A 16,114-nucleotide genomic window follows, 5' to 3' on the forward strand; every position below is an offset into this window, starting at 1 on the left:
TAAGTGTGACCTGTGCGATGCAGCTTTCTTAGCAAAGGGTGACCTTAAGCAACACATAGTTTCACACACCGGAGAGAAGCATTTCCAGTGTAGCATGTGTGATGCGTCTTTCTCACGAAAGAATGATTTCAGACGACACATGATGATCCACACAGGAGAGAAGCCTTTCCAGTGTGACCTGTGTGATGCAGCTTTCTCACAAAAGAATTGTCTCAAATATCACATAATGACCCACACTAGAGAGAAGCCTTTCAAGTGTGACCTGTGTGATGCAGCTTTCTCAGAACCAAGTAAACTTAGATGTCATGTGGCGACCCACACTGGAGAGAAGCCTTTTCAGCTTGCACACGGAGGACTTATTTCAAATGTCACGTAATGACACACTTCCTCACGAAAAGTTGATCTCGTGTATTGCATGATGACCTATGCTGGTGAGAGGCCTTTCCAGTGTGACCTGAGCAATATAACTTTCCTGTATGATGGTAATTGCAGCTATTAAGTACTGATCCACTGTTATAAACCAGTTGGGTTGATGGGTTATCACGTGCATACTGTCAGTTGAAATCTTAATTGATTTACTCTCAGTTGTGAAGTTATTTGAGTGACCTTTGGCCTATTGTGTAATTGCATTTTTGCTTGTTCCAGTGTGACCTAAGTGATATAACTTTCTTGTATGATGGTACTGTCAGCTATTAAGCACTGATTCACTGTTACAAATAATTTGGTTGGTGGATTTTCATGTGCATAGTGTCAATTGAAATCGTAATCGATTTACTTATAGTTAAGAAGTTATTTGAGTGACCTTTGGCCTATTTCGTAATTGCATTTTTGCTTGTTCGTTTTTTTTTTTTCAAAATTCTTAAGGGTTCCATGAAGTGCATGAATGTTTTTGCAGTTAGGGAAAATGTCAAAGATATTAAAAAATTGTGCAACTGGTGGATACAGATATCTGTACATCATGACGGATACAGTTCTGTTTACCTTAGTATTGTGTAAAGTAGTTCAGAGTACAGCATACGCCAAAGTTATTTGTAATCTGTATTACTGTAAATATATCATCATATATTCAGCAGTGTTCAATTTATCCTGTGAGACACAACTCCCAGACTTCAATTAAGTCTTTCCAAGAGTGATACAAGACATATGATGCATTGTTCATTTCTAATGAAGAAGAAATACAATTTATTTACTGAACTTTGTTATTGTGTGTAGCAGGAAGAATTTCTGGAGTCTAGTAGATTTGATTGTGCTTGTTCTTCTTTAGTACCTCTTGAGATAGAATTTCATGGTTTGATTATTTCTGAAATAAATATGACATCTCCATGACAAAGGATTACAAAGGCGGAGCATGCCGACAGGAGACCTTTTGGTCCGTAACTAGGTCGGATGTGGAAAAAAGTAATAACGATAAATAAAAACACACTATTATAGATAATAAAAGATGCATAGGTATAGTTGAATAAAAAACTGGTAAGTAGTAAATAATAAATTGACATATAACTAATAATGTGAATCAAGCAAATAAGAATCAGACAGGATAACAAAATTGGAAATAAATGTCAATCACTACAGCATCTTGCTTAGATATTTACCTAAATGATTCTTAAAGCTTGGAGCTGAACTGCATTGCACTGCCTCTGCATGAAGTTTATTCTATTCATTTACTACGTTATTTTTTGTGCCAAGAATAGCCTGTTCGTGGTGTTTCACTATTTCCTGTTTGTTTTTTATCTACCGTTCACACATGTAATAACTCGGGTTTATCCTTACATTTTCCTGTTATGTCCTTTTTATATTTTATTTTTTCCTTCATGCGTATTCTAACATAGTCATGCCTTTTATATATATTTGCCACCACCTATTTTTTTTCTTTGTTTTTTATATTTTCCCATATTCATCTCTTCTATCTTTTGGTTCGTTGCACCTTTTATCAAACCAGCACTAATAATACACCTTTTTCTGTTTTTTGCTTTGGGACATATTCATCCACTCCTGCTTTATAGATTTCCATCAAAATCATCCATTTTTTTCCACTTGTGTTTCTACATTGTTGATTTTTTCCCAATCCGCTTAAAAAAAAAGTTTCTGAAAGTCCGTTTTACTATGCATCAGTCTCTTTTCTGTATTTTTCATTTTCATCTCTATATATTTCCTCCTTTAGTTCTAACTCAAGTAATATATGGTCACTCTTCCCAATTGGTGTCTTGTACTCAATTTTTCCACAATTTCAGGCTCTGGCGTAAATAGATCTATTCTCAACTATTCTTCATTATTTCTCAATCTAGTATTTCCTTTACCCATTGTGTCAGTGCATGCTCTATAGTCATGTCAAGTAATAAATTTCCCCGTCGATCCTCTAAACCTTTCATTATCATCTCTTCCCAACAAACTTCTTTGCAGTTAAAATCTCCCATAAGTACCACGTTTCCTCCATCCTTCAGCATCTCGTGTAATGAAAGCCTTGTCTCTCCTCTCTATTTCTAAGGCAGTGATTACAATCCATGTCCTACACTGTTTGGTAATAGTGGAACCCTTAATTTTGTCCCTACAATTATGTCTGGTTTTTCTTTTGACAGGTAATCATTTAGTTCAATTAATCCTGAAACTAACCTGTCTATGTTAGTATTTGTGTGTGTTTAGCTAATTGTAATTAAATAATCGTAGTATACAGAAGAGGAACAACGCTCATTGGATTCCGTCCCCTATTCTCTAACTTTTTATCACACCTAGTCTCAAATTAATGTGCATTTCAAACTTAATTTATACCTTTGATATCCAATTATATTTAGATTTTAACTCATGTGCTGTTTGAGCTTGGGCTATATCAACTTCACATCCGTTAGACATGTGGTCTTTCTTAACTTGTTTCCATGACCTCTTATGTCTCCCTCGTATTTCTAATCAAAAGATCTCATCTGTTAATGCAATCTGTAGCCAACACTCCTTCAAGTGTTTATTGGGTGCTTTTTACGTGTACTTGAATGTTGCTGTTTTTACCCGTTGTAGTCACCTTAACACAAGCTTTATATACACTTATTTCTTGTATATATGCATAATTTCATTGCTATCCATCAAACACGAAGGACTACCTTTGGAACATGATAGCTCAGAACTGGTTCACTCTAAACTATATGGATGACAAACCTGCTTAGCAATATTTGGTGCCATTGAGTATGTACCATCCATATGCCATCGTGGAGACCTGCCCAATAGTCCCAGACCTTTTCGAGATGCAAATACGAGTAATCTGTTGGCTATATCGAACCCCACTGTCATGAATCAGGAATGGCTTTGAGTTATCTCCACCAGTTGTTGTCCAACTTCCCTCTAGGATTAGTTCCTTTAGTGAGGGAGGTTCCACAGGTCTGACTCCTTGCCATTGGCGTCTAATATCCCGCTTAATTGATTCTGGTTTCCCAACCATGGTACGGACTTCATCTGTTGCTCCAAGCATAGCTTCAGCATACACTTGGACTCCCTTCCCCTTTTTCATTTTCGCATCTGATTTGATCTGCGACCGTAGTTTTGCAACTCAAGCAGCATTAGGATTCGGTTCATGATTATGCTCTCTGAAGTTCAAAGTTGAGTCCATAGTGAGGTTTGTACTGATTGCACCTTTACATGAATATGCTGCTCGATGTGAACATTCCCACCGGATAGTGCTTTTTGACTTGGTCTTCTTTGTGTAGACATAGCCTTCAGAACAAATCTTCAGACCGCCTTTGTTGTTCTGTATCACCTCCATGCTTCTTCTGGGATTGTTGGATTACTGGTTAGTCCATCCAGCATAAGAGTTGATATAGCCATATCATTCACACATCTCAGGGTAACACCTCTGAGAGGACACTATTCAAATGTTGACTGTTAGGTGCGCAGTGCCTCAGCTGTCATTTGTTGAGCGAATCAACACCTGCCTCAGTTTGGATACTTAACCACAGCAGGGCAGGAATTTTAAAACCCCAGTAATGTTAAGCATATTTGTGGGTGAGCAAAAATAAAAAATAAATAAAATAAACCAAAATGAATGTTACCCTGGTACTCACACCTCATTAGAGTGTCACTGTGGTGGGTATGAATACACCCCAAACTAACAGGAAGAGACTATGCTAAGTTACTTTTTACTGGTATTAAACTCAGTTGAAAAATGCCATATATTTTCCATATAGTACCAAAGTTGTGTCAATCTAAACCTGCTGGGGTTTTATAATGCTGGGTTTTGTCCTGCCTCTGCTGGGGTTTTGTCCGTTAGGAGCACTGGGGCTTTGTCCGTATGGAGCACTGGGTTTTTGTCTGCTAGGGTTTTGTCCTGCCTCTGCTGGGTTTTTGTCCATTTGGAGCACTGCGGTTTTGTCTGTTGGGTTTTTGTTCGCTGGGGTTTTGTCCGTGCAGCCCTCAGCTTTGCCAGTGGCTAAACCCCACCATTTCACGAAACAATCAAAGAAATCCACAAAAGAATGAACACACAACCTCTCAACATCACACACCACCGTATATGGGATCAAACCTGGGACAAATTACTTGAAGACCTCACTACCCCAGAGCATCCGAAAGCAAACGAATGACAAGAAAGAGTACAGCCCCGTGCATGGTGACCAGAGAGTCTACTAAGTACCCAGACATTACCGCCACAACCAGTATACATTGCATCAGGCCAACCTAGTAGTTAAGTAAACTGAAATGAAACTAAACAAATAGAAAAGAAAATATTCTAGCTAGCTTAGATACTCCCAATGAATACATAAGGAGTGTCGTCCTCCTCTTTCTATTACACACTGTATTTCTAACTTTCAGGCCGCGACCCTCTTCTCATTCTATTAGTATCTTATCCAGTACGAGAGAGAGAGAGAGAGAAGGTGTAAGTAATTGCGACAAAACTAAGGATATTCAAAGTAATGTACGTCTGTACAAAGCCTGGTGTGACCAATAACACTGGGTAACACTAGTTTTGTTTCTTTAAATGTCTTTCTTGCTACTAATGTTTTCCTTCCTGATTTTAGAAATACAATTGAAAATTGCATATAAACGATATTTCAAGATATGATTAATGTTTTATATAGAAAACAAACTATATGAAACTACGATAGTATACTATATTTAGCATATTCACATTGTCTATAGATTGTAGCTGATATCTTATCCTTGCATATCCTTTTTAAATTAATGAGATAATGTAGTTTAAAAACACGTGATACGGAGGAGCCCGCTAGAAATGAAAATGAGCGTGATTTCTTACTGTAAACTCCTTGATCTTGACGCACCAGGGACCATAGTCTCCCAGCTTCCTTGGTATCTTTTCTCCATCGTAGCAGCAATGACCTGATGGAACTTCTCACCATGCTCTTCACTCACTCCTTCCAAGTTTCCACGAAACATTACATTCTACATCCTAAGTTCTTATAGTTTTTCAAAAGTTTTGCTACAAGCTGCGTGTGGCTTGGGTCTTTATTATTACCAAGGAATCCATTAACTATACCTCGAAATGTACACCCAGAACTTTCGACAGTACTCGTGGCATTCTCAGGTTGCATTGACATCAACATTCTCGGGCTAATAAGTATACCACCCATAACTTTGGCTATCTTGAGGGGGCCACTCCACTTTCTAGTAGTGTTCATTATCAGCCCGAATGTCCCATAGGAAAAGAGAAAAAAAAAGAATACTTGGTGTATACACCCTGTAATCCAAGTAAGAAGGCGATAATTGTAAACTCACCACAAACATCCCATAAAATGCTATATTTTTATATTTCAACATTAACTTAGTAATGAGCAACTCTGTTAGATACATTTCAATACTACAGTAAACAGTTTATAAGTGTCGTGTGTGTTCGTGCGGACGTGTGTGTGCGTGGTCCCGTGTTTTGGGGATTTTATCGCGCGGGGGGAGTGCCAAAGGAGGGGTTAGGTTTCTAAGTGACTCGTGAATGAATAATCTAAGCATGGCTCACAGATGCAGTGACTAGCTGAGCCAGTGGCAGCCACAATTAGGAAAACAAATTTGAAATTTGAAAGGAAGAATCGAAATGCCCGAGGCCCGAGGCCGAGCTTGTTTATAAGTTGAACAAGAGTGCCATTGTGGCTGTGTCATAAACCATCTACCCCCCCCCCCCAAACACACCTCGCACACCAAGTAAACGGCTCTGGACGGCTAGACCTCCTCCTCCTCCCTGCTTTCCCCTCGCCAAGTCTCCTCCTCCCCCTCCTCCCTCTTTCGTATCCTTCTCCTTCTCTTTCCGATCTTATTTCCTTCTCTTTCTTATCCCTCCGATCTTATTCCCAAACTTTTAACCATCCTGACTTTAATGCTCATCGTAGTAAAGGCAGAAGGGATAAACCTGGCACAGAGAAGAAATCTTAATTGACTTGTTTAAATCCCTGAATGGGGCCGAAGTGTTGTTGCGAGTACGCGTGTTTAAGTGTCTCCAGTTCAAGAGCTTGTAATAGGTGCCGTGAATAGTATATACACGTGAAAATTTACGACATGGCGCCAGGGATGACCGGTATGCTTTTAGCCATGCTGGGAGCGGTCTTACTGATTAACGTAGCTGCAAGTGGTCAACCTTCATACGTTGCAGTGGGCATTCCTGGTTACCCTCCGCTCCTTTCTAACATTGGGGTGAGAGACAGAAGCTCTATAATCTCTCTTAACCACCATACTCTGTTTCAGTTCCTTCCCCCGCCTACCACAACAACAGAAGTCAGAAAGTGGCGTCGGATTCGTTTAGCCAAACAAAGGGGAAGTTCTCATGTAACACCGAAGCGAAAAATCAACACTTCCAAGCTTCTGGTGTCCTACGCCCTCCTTCTCTGTGGTGATATACATCCCTGTCCTGGCCCAGCTGCAACGAGAGTCCCACAACACCCATGTGTAAGCTGTCTAAAAGGAGTCCGTCGCAATAGCCGAGCCATCAGCTGCAAATCGTGTGGGAAATGGACTCACATCATGTGTTGTGGAATTTCTCTCGAGACCTACAATGCTGCCCTGGTGAGTGAGGACATTCTCCACTTCACTTGCAATGGGTGTACACTCAATGAACTACCAGGAGCCCCCTTGTCCGACGGTGAGGTTGACCCTTCACCTGTTAACCCCGATCGCTATGCCTCCCCCCAGTCAGCACCCGGGGGATGATTTCAACTGCTTCAACAAGCGGGACCTCCACTTCGTGCACTTAAATGCCAGAGGCCTTCTACCTAAGATAGACGAATTCCGTCTACTTGCGCGGCGGACCAGGGCAGCAGTCATCGGTGTCAGCGAAACTTGGCCAGACAGTACCATCTCCGACTCAGAAATTGCGATTCCGGGTTATAGTGTTGTGCGTAATGATAGAAAGAGGACCGGAGGAGGGGTTTGCACTTACATATAAGGTCTGTACGGGGGTTGAATGCTAAATCTTTAGATTTAGCATTGAACTCCCGTACAGACCTTATGAGTAACGATGGGCTCGAAGCTGTGTGGGTAGAAATACTGTTCCCTAAATCGCATCCCATCTTATACGGGGTTTGTTACAGACCACCGAAACAGATGTCCTTCTATAGCGCATTAGAATCTACCTGTTTCAATCGGGTCAATATGCATGACCAAGAAATTATCCTAGGTGATTTAAATACGAATCTGGCAAGTACAAATTATAACCTTATTGAAGCAATGAGAAACTTGCTTATATCTCATGGCCTGACACAACTGATTGACGAGGCCACTAGAATAACAGGCACATCCAGGTCCATCATAGATCTTATCCTGGTCTCCGATCGTAACAAGATAACGCAGGCTGGTGCTTGTGATTATGGTCTCAGTGACCACAAGCTCATATATTGTACTAGGAAAGCTAGGAAGACGATTTTCAACAAGCACAACACAGTGAAGCTTCGTTCCATGAAGCATTACTCACGAGAACATCTTGTAGATGAACTGGGTAGGACAGACTGGTCGCCAGTTCTAAATTGTACAGATGTTTATAAGGCTTGGTCTAATTTTAAGTACAAATTTCTTACTATTATAGACAGAGTAGCGCCTCTCAAAGAGATACGAATAAAACAGAGGACGGAGCCATGGATGACTAACGAAGTACTGGGTTTAATTAGAGATAGAGACAGATTTATTGCCAGATTTAGGAAAAGTGGAAATCAGGAGGACTATGATGGCTTTCTGTACTATAGGAATCAGGTGAATCATTAGAAGGATAAAGCCAAAGCTGATTATTGTACTAAGATGGTGCACCAGAACAAACACGATCCAAGGAAGCTTTGGCAAACACTGGAGACCCTTGAGGTTCACACAAAGCCTAGTAACAAAGTAGACAGGATAGGACTCTTGATAAACGGCGAGCTTAACTCTGATAGGAACACCATAGCCAACCACTTCAACACCTTTTTCACAACCATTGCCACAAAACTAGTTCAATCCCTCCCTACAGATTCTGGGAAGTTTGGGCTGGGGTACGTTCAGGAGTACTATAAAAACAAGTCCTCAAAGTGTTTCAAATTGCATAAGACCATTCAAAAAGAAGTGTTTAAATTACTGGCTAGCATAAGTGCCAATAAGGCTACAGGGTTAGACGACATTCCTGCGAGGTTTGTTGAGGATGGAGCCTCAATTATTACTCCCACAATAACCCACATAATAAATTTGTCTATTGGTTCAGGATTTATCCCAAGCGACATTAAAAGGGCTCGGGTAACATCTCTTTACAAGAAAAACGCGAAAACTGAGGCAGGTAACTACAGGCCTGTTTCAATTCTAGGTGTTATTTCTATCACCTCCGCTGTCACCTCTGTCACCACCACTATCGGTCCTCGACCGTTTACACTTCTATTAGTCTCGTAATTCCACTCACAAGGCCGCTTGCCTTCGTTACGTCAGTTTCACTAATTTCAAGTTCATCTTATTCAGAAGGCTCCATGCCTTGTACTTCTCATACTTCAGTCAAGTCCTTAGGTTAAGTAAAGCGATTTACTTCTATTTCTTTTCTTCTCACTAGTTTACACTGTCTTTGGTTGCACTCAGGATCTCTCTCACTCTCCGTCTGCCTGCCGAGATCTCTATACCATACGCCAAGCCACCTTCGTCTGACGTCACTAATTTTTCTAATCCAATCTCCTCTGACTTCTCAACAGTTTGTCACACCTTATGGGCGTGACTTCGAATTAATGCACCAATAACTTTTCTCCTCCACCTTTTATCCAATCCGGAAAGCTGTTACATTGTCACAAGCAATATCGTTTACCTCAGCATTTGTCAAACGAAAAACTTTGCGCTCACACATTGTTACATCAGCAATTATTACAAACAGTCACCTCCCGTCGGCCGTGTTTACGCAGACAGAACAGCGACTTCAGTCTTGTTTATAAAAACAGTCAAATCGAGCTAATGCGAGTCTGACTCAGCTATTGTCGCTTGTCGGCGACTAAACAATCGGCGACTCAGCATTTCAATACACCAGTGTTTCACAACATTATTAGCATTCGTTCTCCCATCTACCTCTTCATCTACTGAATTGTCTACCTCCATCTACCGGTTTCTTACAGGGCTCGGCAGCTACCGTTGGTCGTCCCGACCAATTTCTTATTTCCCTCCTACAGGGCTAGCTAATATATATTAAGAATAAGCTAAAATTGTTTATCAAAGATATAAGCAACCCTCCAAAATGCACAAAACACAGAATAAATGTAAATAACATGCATGCAACTATATAAATTGCAAGTATAATAATTTGCAAAATTCACTAAGAACACTATTTATCAATGGTGAATGTTAGAATAATACATAGAAATGAATGTCAATGTAAAGTTAAGCAGACATATGGTTAATATGGTTAATGGGTTTTGACAGAGTCAACCTCCGGAATACAACAATGGCAATCAGCGCCGACAATAACATCGAAAGAAAAGGTATAAGAATAATTAGTGTAACAGGAAAATCATTTGAGGGAGATCTTGACAATGGTCTTCTCTTAATTTTCAAAGTAGGTGAGTTTTCAGGCAATGTGAAGTTGAAGGTTGAAATATATGAATCATCTGTTAAATGCATTGTATTAAGGCTATTAGAAATTGTGGAAATATTGTCTCCAAGCAATTCACAATTATCAAATACAGAGATAAGACCTTCAACCAAATCCAATATAGGACTCAACCCGGGACAATTGATTGATACCTTTGTCTTGTTAGGGAAAAACAGATAATGAGATCTATGTATGTTACAATGAGGAATGTGGTCTACAGATTTTTTTTTATAATGGCAATTGTTCATAACAGACACATTCCTAACCAGAGAAGCTTCACATGAATTTTTCAAAGCTTCACGGAACACAAAAAGAGAAGAATGACAAAGATGAAGATTCTTATCAACTCTTTTACAACCATTTAATTTATCATTAGAGATCATGCTTTCTCTTAGATTGTCTACAGAAAGGATGTAGTTGATTGGATCTACAACTGGAATATCTACTTCATATAATGAACCATTTACCTTCAATGGGAAAGGTATTAACTCGAATAAGTTAAATTTCATGCTTGATGAAAAGGGGATTTCTATTATCACTGAGGATATATTCAAGTATTTGGTCAATAATGGGTAATATAAGGCCACATTAGCTTACTAAAAAAAAAAAAAAAAAAAGGTTCAAAGTTCCAATCCTTCCTTGCTGAATTAATTATTTTAATGAGTTGAGGTCTTGGAAGGAGAGAAGAAGTTACTTGACTCGAATTTGCCATAACTAAATCTTGTACAAAAGATTCCAACTGAACTTGCAGCTCAGGTAATTTCAAATGCATAGTGTTGAGTAACAAGAGAAGTTGCATTGTATTCTCTTGTTCACTTTGTTTCAAACTGAGATTCTCTAAGTTATCTGAAATATTAGAGATCATTTCCTCAATGTTTTTAATGCTTGTTTGTAAATCAACAATTTTTCCAGCTTTCTCCTTTAATTTGTGTATAGAAAGTTTCAATTCAGCAAGGAAGGCAAAATTGGCAATTCCCAATCCAGCAAGAGTTCCTAGAGCCACAGCTATTACACTTCTCTTTTGTCTATCATTGCTTTTGAAATTTGAACCTATGATGTGCAATTTATCATCTATTTCCTTTATCATATTATCAAGTCTACTTTGAACATATCTACTGGAAATGTTCTGTTTCAATACCTTTAAGTTTCCACTTATGGAGTCCACATCTTCTTTAATTTTGGTTATATTCTTATAATCAAGAACTACTCTTACTACCTTATCCACCAAGATTAGGTTACCTTGATGATGTACCAATGCTCCAGGACGAATTGGGTTCCAGTCCATGGCATTCACCAAGCATAGAAAAATAAATATTGCAGCCCTCATCTGTAAAATGCATCAAGATTAATATTCAACTCAAGAAGGATATCCTTATAATATTCTCTATACTCTTCAGGGTTCTCAACATTGATACACAGGGTATCATAACAATCATCCTCATAGACCTGCAAACTTATTTTCCTTAAACCATCTAAATGTCCTATCAATTCTTCTCTTGTTTCTAAATGTTTAAGTCTAAATTTGTTCCCACCTGCAGAATCAATTACCCTATATGGACCAGTGTACCTTGGTGAAAGTTTATTATTGGGTGAAGTTAGTTTGACCATTACTAAATCTCCAATTTTCAATTCTAGTTTGTGAGCTATTTTGTGTTGTTTTTCTTTCATCTCTTGTGAGTACACCAGCATATGTTCCCTAACTCTTTGGTGAATACTTTGAAAAGTAATTATTCTATTTGATATATAGTCATCTAAATTGTAGATGGGTTTCTGCTCTGCAGTCAACATTTCATATGGAAGAGTTTTGTCCTCCCCAAAGATTATAAAATGAGATGTATCACCAGTGGCTACATTAATTTGATTGTTCAGGGTACACTTTACACAAGGAATGCAAGTATCCCAAGTTACACTATGAGGACTTATCAGAGTTCTGAAACATATAATTATTTTTCTATACCTTTCTACTACTCCATTACTTTGTGGATGATTCACTAATATATTGGCTTTCTTTATATGGAATACACTACATAAATTTTCCAAGATTTTGTTATTAAATTTAGTTCCATTATCTGAAACTAAGATATTAGGTGTAGTGAAATTACAGATTATCTGATCATAGATTACTGAAGCAATAGTTTCAGCTTTCTTATTGACTATGGGTTGTAATATACAGAATCTTGAAAAATAATCAATAGCAACAAATGGATATTTATATCCATTCTCAGACATAGGTAATTCCAATGTGTCAATGTGAACTCTTTCCCAAGGTTTCTGTGGAATGGGATAGATGAGTATAGGAGCAGGTTTTGGTGTATTTCCCTTCTACTTTACACATTTTACACACTTTTCTATATAACCATATATAGATTTCTTCATACCTGGCCAAAAGTATTTAAGTTGTGCTTGCCTATAAGTTTTATCCTTTCCCGGATGTGAATTACAATCACTGTCATGAAGTAACTTCAATATCTCATTTACAAGAGTTTGTGGTATAACCAACTGATTTACTTGACCTCTAGAAATATCTTTCTCACTTGCAAATGTTTTCCTATGCAAAATTCCATTAATCAAATGAAATTCCTCTATCTTATACCCCTTTGGTAACTTTGGAGGATCTCCTCTTGGGTTCATCAAATGCTTGATTAATGAATCACGTGTCTTATCATCTCTCTGTTCTCTTATTAGCATTTCCTCATCTAAAGTTACTAATTCTTCTATACTACAAACAAAATAAATCAACCCAGTCCCAGTCATTGGTTGACTAATGTTTCTAGAAAGTGGATCTGCTAGATTCCTTCTACCCGGAATATATTCAAACTGAACTTCATAGCACTGGAGTATCGCAAACCATCTAGCCAGTCTTCCTCTAAGATTCTTATGCTTAAAGAAGTTCTGAATAGCTGTGTGATCAGTCTAAACACTGATTGGATATCCTAGTATCATATTCCTAAAAATTTCCAAAGAATAAATTACTGCTAAAGTTTCTCTTTCTGTTATATAGTTTCTCTCCGCACTATTAGAAAGTCTTGATGTGTAAGCACATTTGGACATTAAATTTTTAATGAAAGCCTTCTTATAAGCCTCATATTGATTGATCTCTTCCATTTGCTGGAAGTTAATGGCAAACCTAGCCCTCCCATGCTCAGGATCGATATTCTCCTTGAGAATTTCTATCTTCTTGTTCTCGTCAGTAATGTTTTTACTCACTATCAGACTATCTATTAAATTTAAGTATTTTGTTAACACAATACGTATTAGCTGCCCCAGTAAATTTTGGGATATTTGTGTTGGAGGTATGAACCTTATGTCATAACACGTTAGAATTCTGGGCGGTACTCATACTACCTTGCTTTAGCCTGGCTGCTTGCGATGTCACCTCGCGATGTCAACTTCTATCTTGACGTGCTTCTTCAGCCTTGTCATTCACCAGCGACGTTGTTCCTCAGCTTCATCGCTCACTGCCTTGAAGATCGCCTTGTAGATGATGATCACCTTGAAGAATGCTTGTTCCACTCGTAGTAATTGCTTGTAGCCTCTCGTTCGGTTGCTCGTCCCGTCACGCCTCTTTTGTGGTTGCGGATGATGTACTCTCGTAGACTTCTCTCTTCTCTTGCTCCACTTCACGCACCAGTCTATCTTGCTTGCACCAGTCTTATAATTTCTTCGGAGGTGTATTTAGCACCCAGTTCATCCCACGCTGTTCACCACTATCACCGCTGTCACCACTGTCACCACCACTATCGGTCCTCGACCGTTTACACTTCTATTAGTCTCGTAATTCCACTCACAAGGCCGCTTGCCTTCGTTACGTCAGTTTCACTAATTTCAAGTTCATCTTATTCAGAAGGCTCCATGCCTTGTACTTCTCATACTTCAGTCAAGTCCTTAGGTTAAGTAAAGCGATTTACTTCTATTTCTTTTCTTCTCACTAGATTACACTGTCTTTGGTTACACTCAGGATCTCTCTCACTCTCCGTCTGCCTGCCGAGATCTCTATACCATACGCCAAGCCACCTTCGTCTGACGTCACTAATTTTTCTAATCCAATCTCCTCTGACTTCTCAACAGTTTGTCACACCTTATGGGCGTGACTTTGAATTCATGCACCCATAACTCTTCTCCTCCTCCACCTTTTATCCAATCCGGAAAGCTGTTACATTGTCACAAGCAATATCGTTTACCTCAGCATTTGTCAAACGAAAAAATTTGCGCTCATACATTGTTACATCAGCAATTTTTACAGGCACCTCCCGTCGGCCGTGTTTACGCAGACAGAACAGTGACTTCAGTCTTGTTTATAAAAACAGTCAAATCCGAGCTAATGCGAGTCTGACTCAGCTATTGTCGCTTGTCGGCGACTAAACAATCGGCGACTCAGCATTTCAATACACTAGTGTTTCACAACATTATTAGCATTCGTTCTCCCATCTACCTCTTCATCTACTGAATTGTCTACCTCCATCTACCGGCCTCTTACAATCTCCAAGGTTTTGGAACGTATCGTATACAATCAGTTAGATACCTCAGGGAACGTAATCTACTATACGGTATGCAATCTGGTTTCAGAACGAATTACTCAACAGACATCAGCTTAATATACCTTTACGATCTGATAAAACAGGAATGCGACAGAGGTAATTACACGGGTTTAGTCTTGTTGGATCTACAAAAGGCATTTGATACAGTGGACCATGATATTTTATTAAAAAAAAAAATTCAGGCATTAGGAGTGGCGAATATTGGCTGGTTCAAGTCCTACCTTACAGGTCGCAAACAACTAGTACAGGTAAACGAAGCCTGCTCAGTTGACAGAGAGATAACTTGTGGTGTACCACAAGGTTCAATTCTAGGACTGCTACTGTTCCTGTTCTATATTAACGACATGCCAAGTGCGGTGAACTGTAAGTTACTGCTATTTGCAGACGACTCCTCTCTAATTGTCTCAGGTAGGGACCCAGTTGAAGTAAAGGAGAAACTGAGTGTCGAACTGTCATCGGTCCAGGACTGGCTCCTAGATAATAGGCTGTCCTTACACCTCGGTAAAACGGAAAGTATTGTCTTCGCATCCAAACCCAACCTCAGGAAACACAGCGATGTACAGGTCAGGTGTGGGGTTAATGTCTTGGAGTCAAAACAAGAGGTAACCTTTCTTGGAATACCCTTAGATCAGTCCATCTCAGGGAATGCCATAACAGATAAGATTGTATCCAAGTGTTCACATAAAGTCAGATTTTAGTACAGAAAAGACAGAAATTTTGATCTGGAAAGAAAGAAGATTCTGGTCTCAGCCTTGTTACAACATCACTTTGATTACGCTTGTAGCTCTTGGTACAGTAGTCTGAACAGAAAAATAACACTCCCGGCTACAGGTTACACAGAATAAGATAATTAGATTCATACTAAATTTACCTCAACGTAGTCATATTGGTATTGAAGAATTTAGCAAGGTAGGAATGTTACCTGTAAAATATCGTGTCCAGCAGCTGAAACTAAACCAGGTTTACAATGTCGTTCATAATTCTGCTCCCTCATATGTGAGCTGTAATTCTACATTAACGGCTGAGAACCGAACCCGGAAAAGTCAAGAGTCTCTTATTGTACCTCATGCACGTCCCTTCACCAAAAACAGATTTCACTTCACAGGTGCTCAACTATGGAACTCACTACCTGTGTCCATTAAGAAGTCAAATAGCAAGGTTACCTTCAAGGAAAAAGTCAAGGGTTACTATATGTCTCAGCTATGGACAGAGAACAGCCTTGATTTTGTGTACTACTAGCTTAGTGGGGGATATCTGATTCCATGAGTAATACCATCCATATTGCGTTCACTCATAACTGTTCTGACTCCCCCCCCCCTTTTTTTTCTTCTGAAGTTTAGTTCAGTATAACAATGGCTGATGTTTACAAATTGGTTTCCACCTTTGTTTTGCCAGTCATAACATGGTATATGTCTCAGGTAGGGTCCAAGAACAGTTATGATCTGACCTTTTTCCTCATTCTCCTTGTTGTTTTACTCATTCGAGTACTGGTCCCCTGTACCCTACCTCTGGTGCTTCAGGTTATAATGTACTACTCCCTAGTGCTCATAGTAATTGGCCACTCCGTCCTGAGATTTAG

At 39.2% G+C, this 16,114-nt stretch overlaps 1 protein-coding gene across 1 annotated transcript in view; it reads left to right on the top strand.

The window, feature by feature from the left end:
• Positions 1 to 16,114, top strand: part of LOC143031869 (uncharacterized) — a 120,668-nt gene that overhangs the window by 4,268 nt on the left and 100,286 nt on the right. The window lies entirely within an intron of this gene.

Source organism: Oratosquilla oratoria, chromosome 12 (assembly GCF_046742065.1).
Source record: "Oratosquilla oratoria isolate Oo_2021 chromosome 12, ASM4674206v1, whole genome shotgun sequence".
Lineage (NCBI taxonomy): Eukaryota > Metazoa > Arthropoda > Malacostraca > Stomatopoda > Squillidae > Oratosquilla > Oratosquilla oratoria.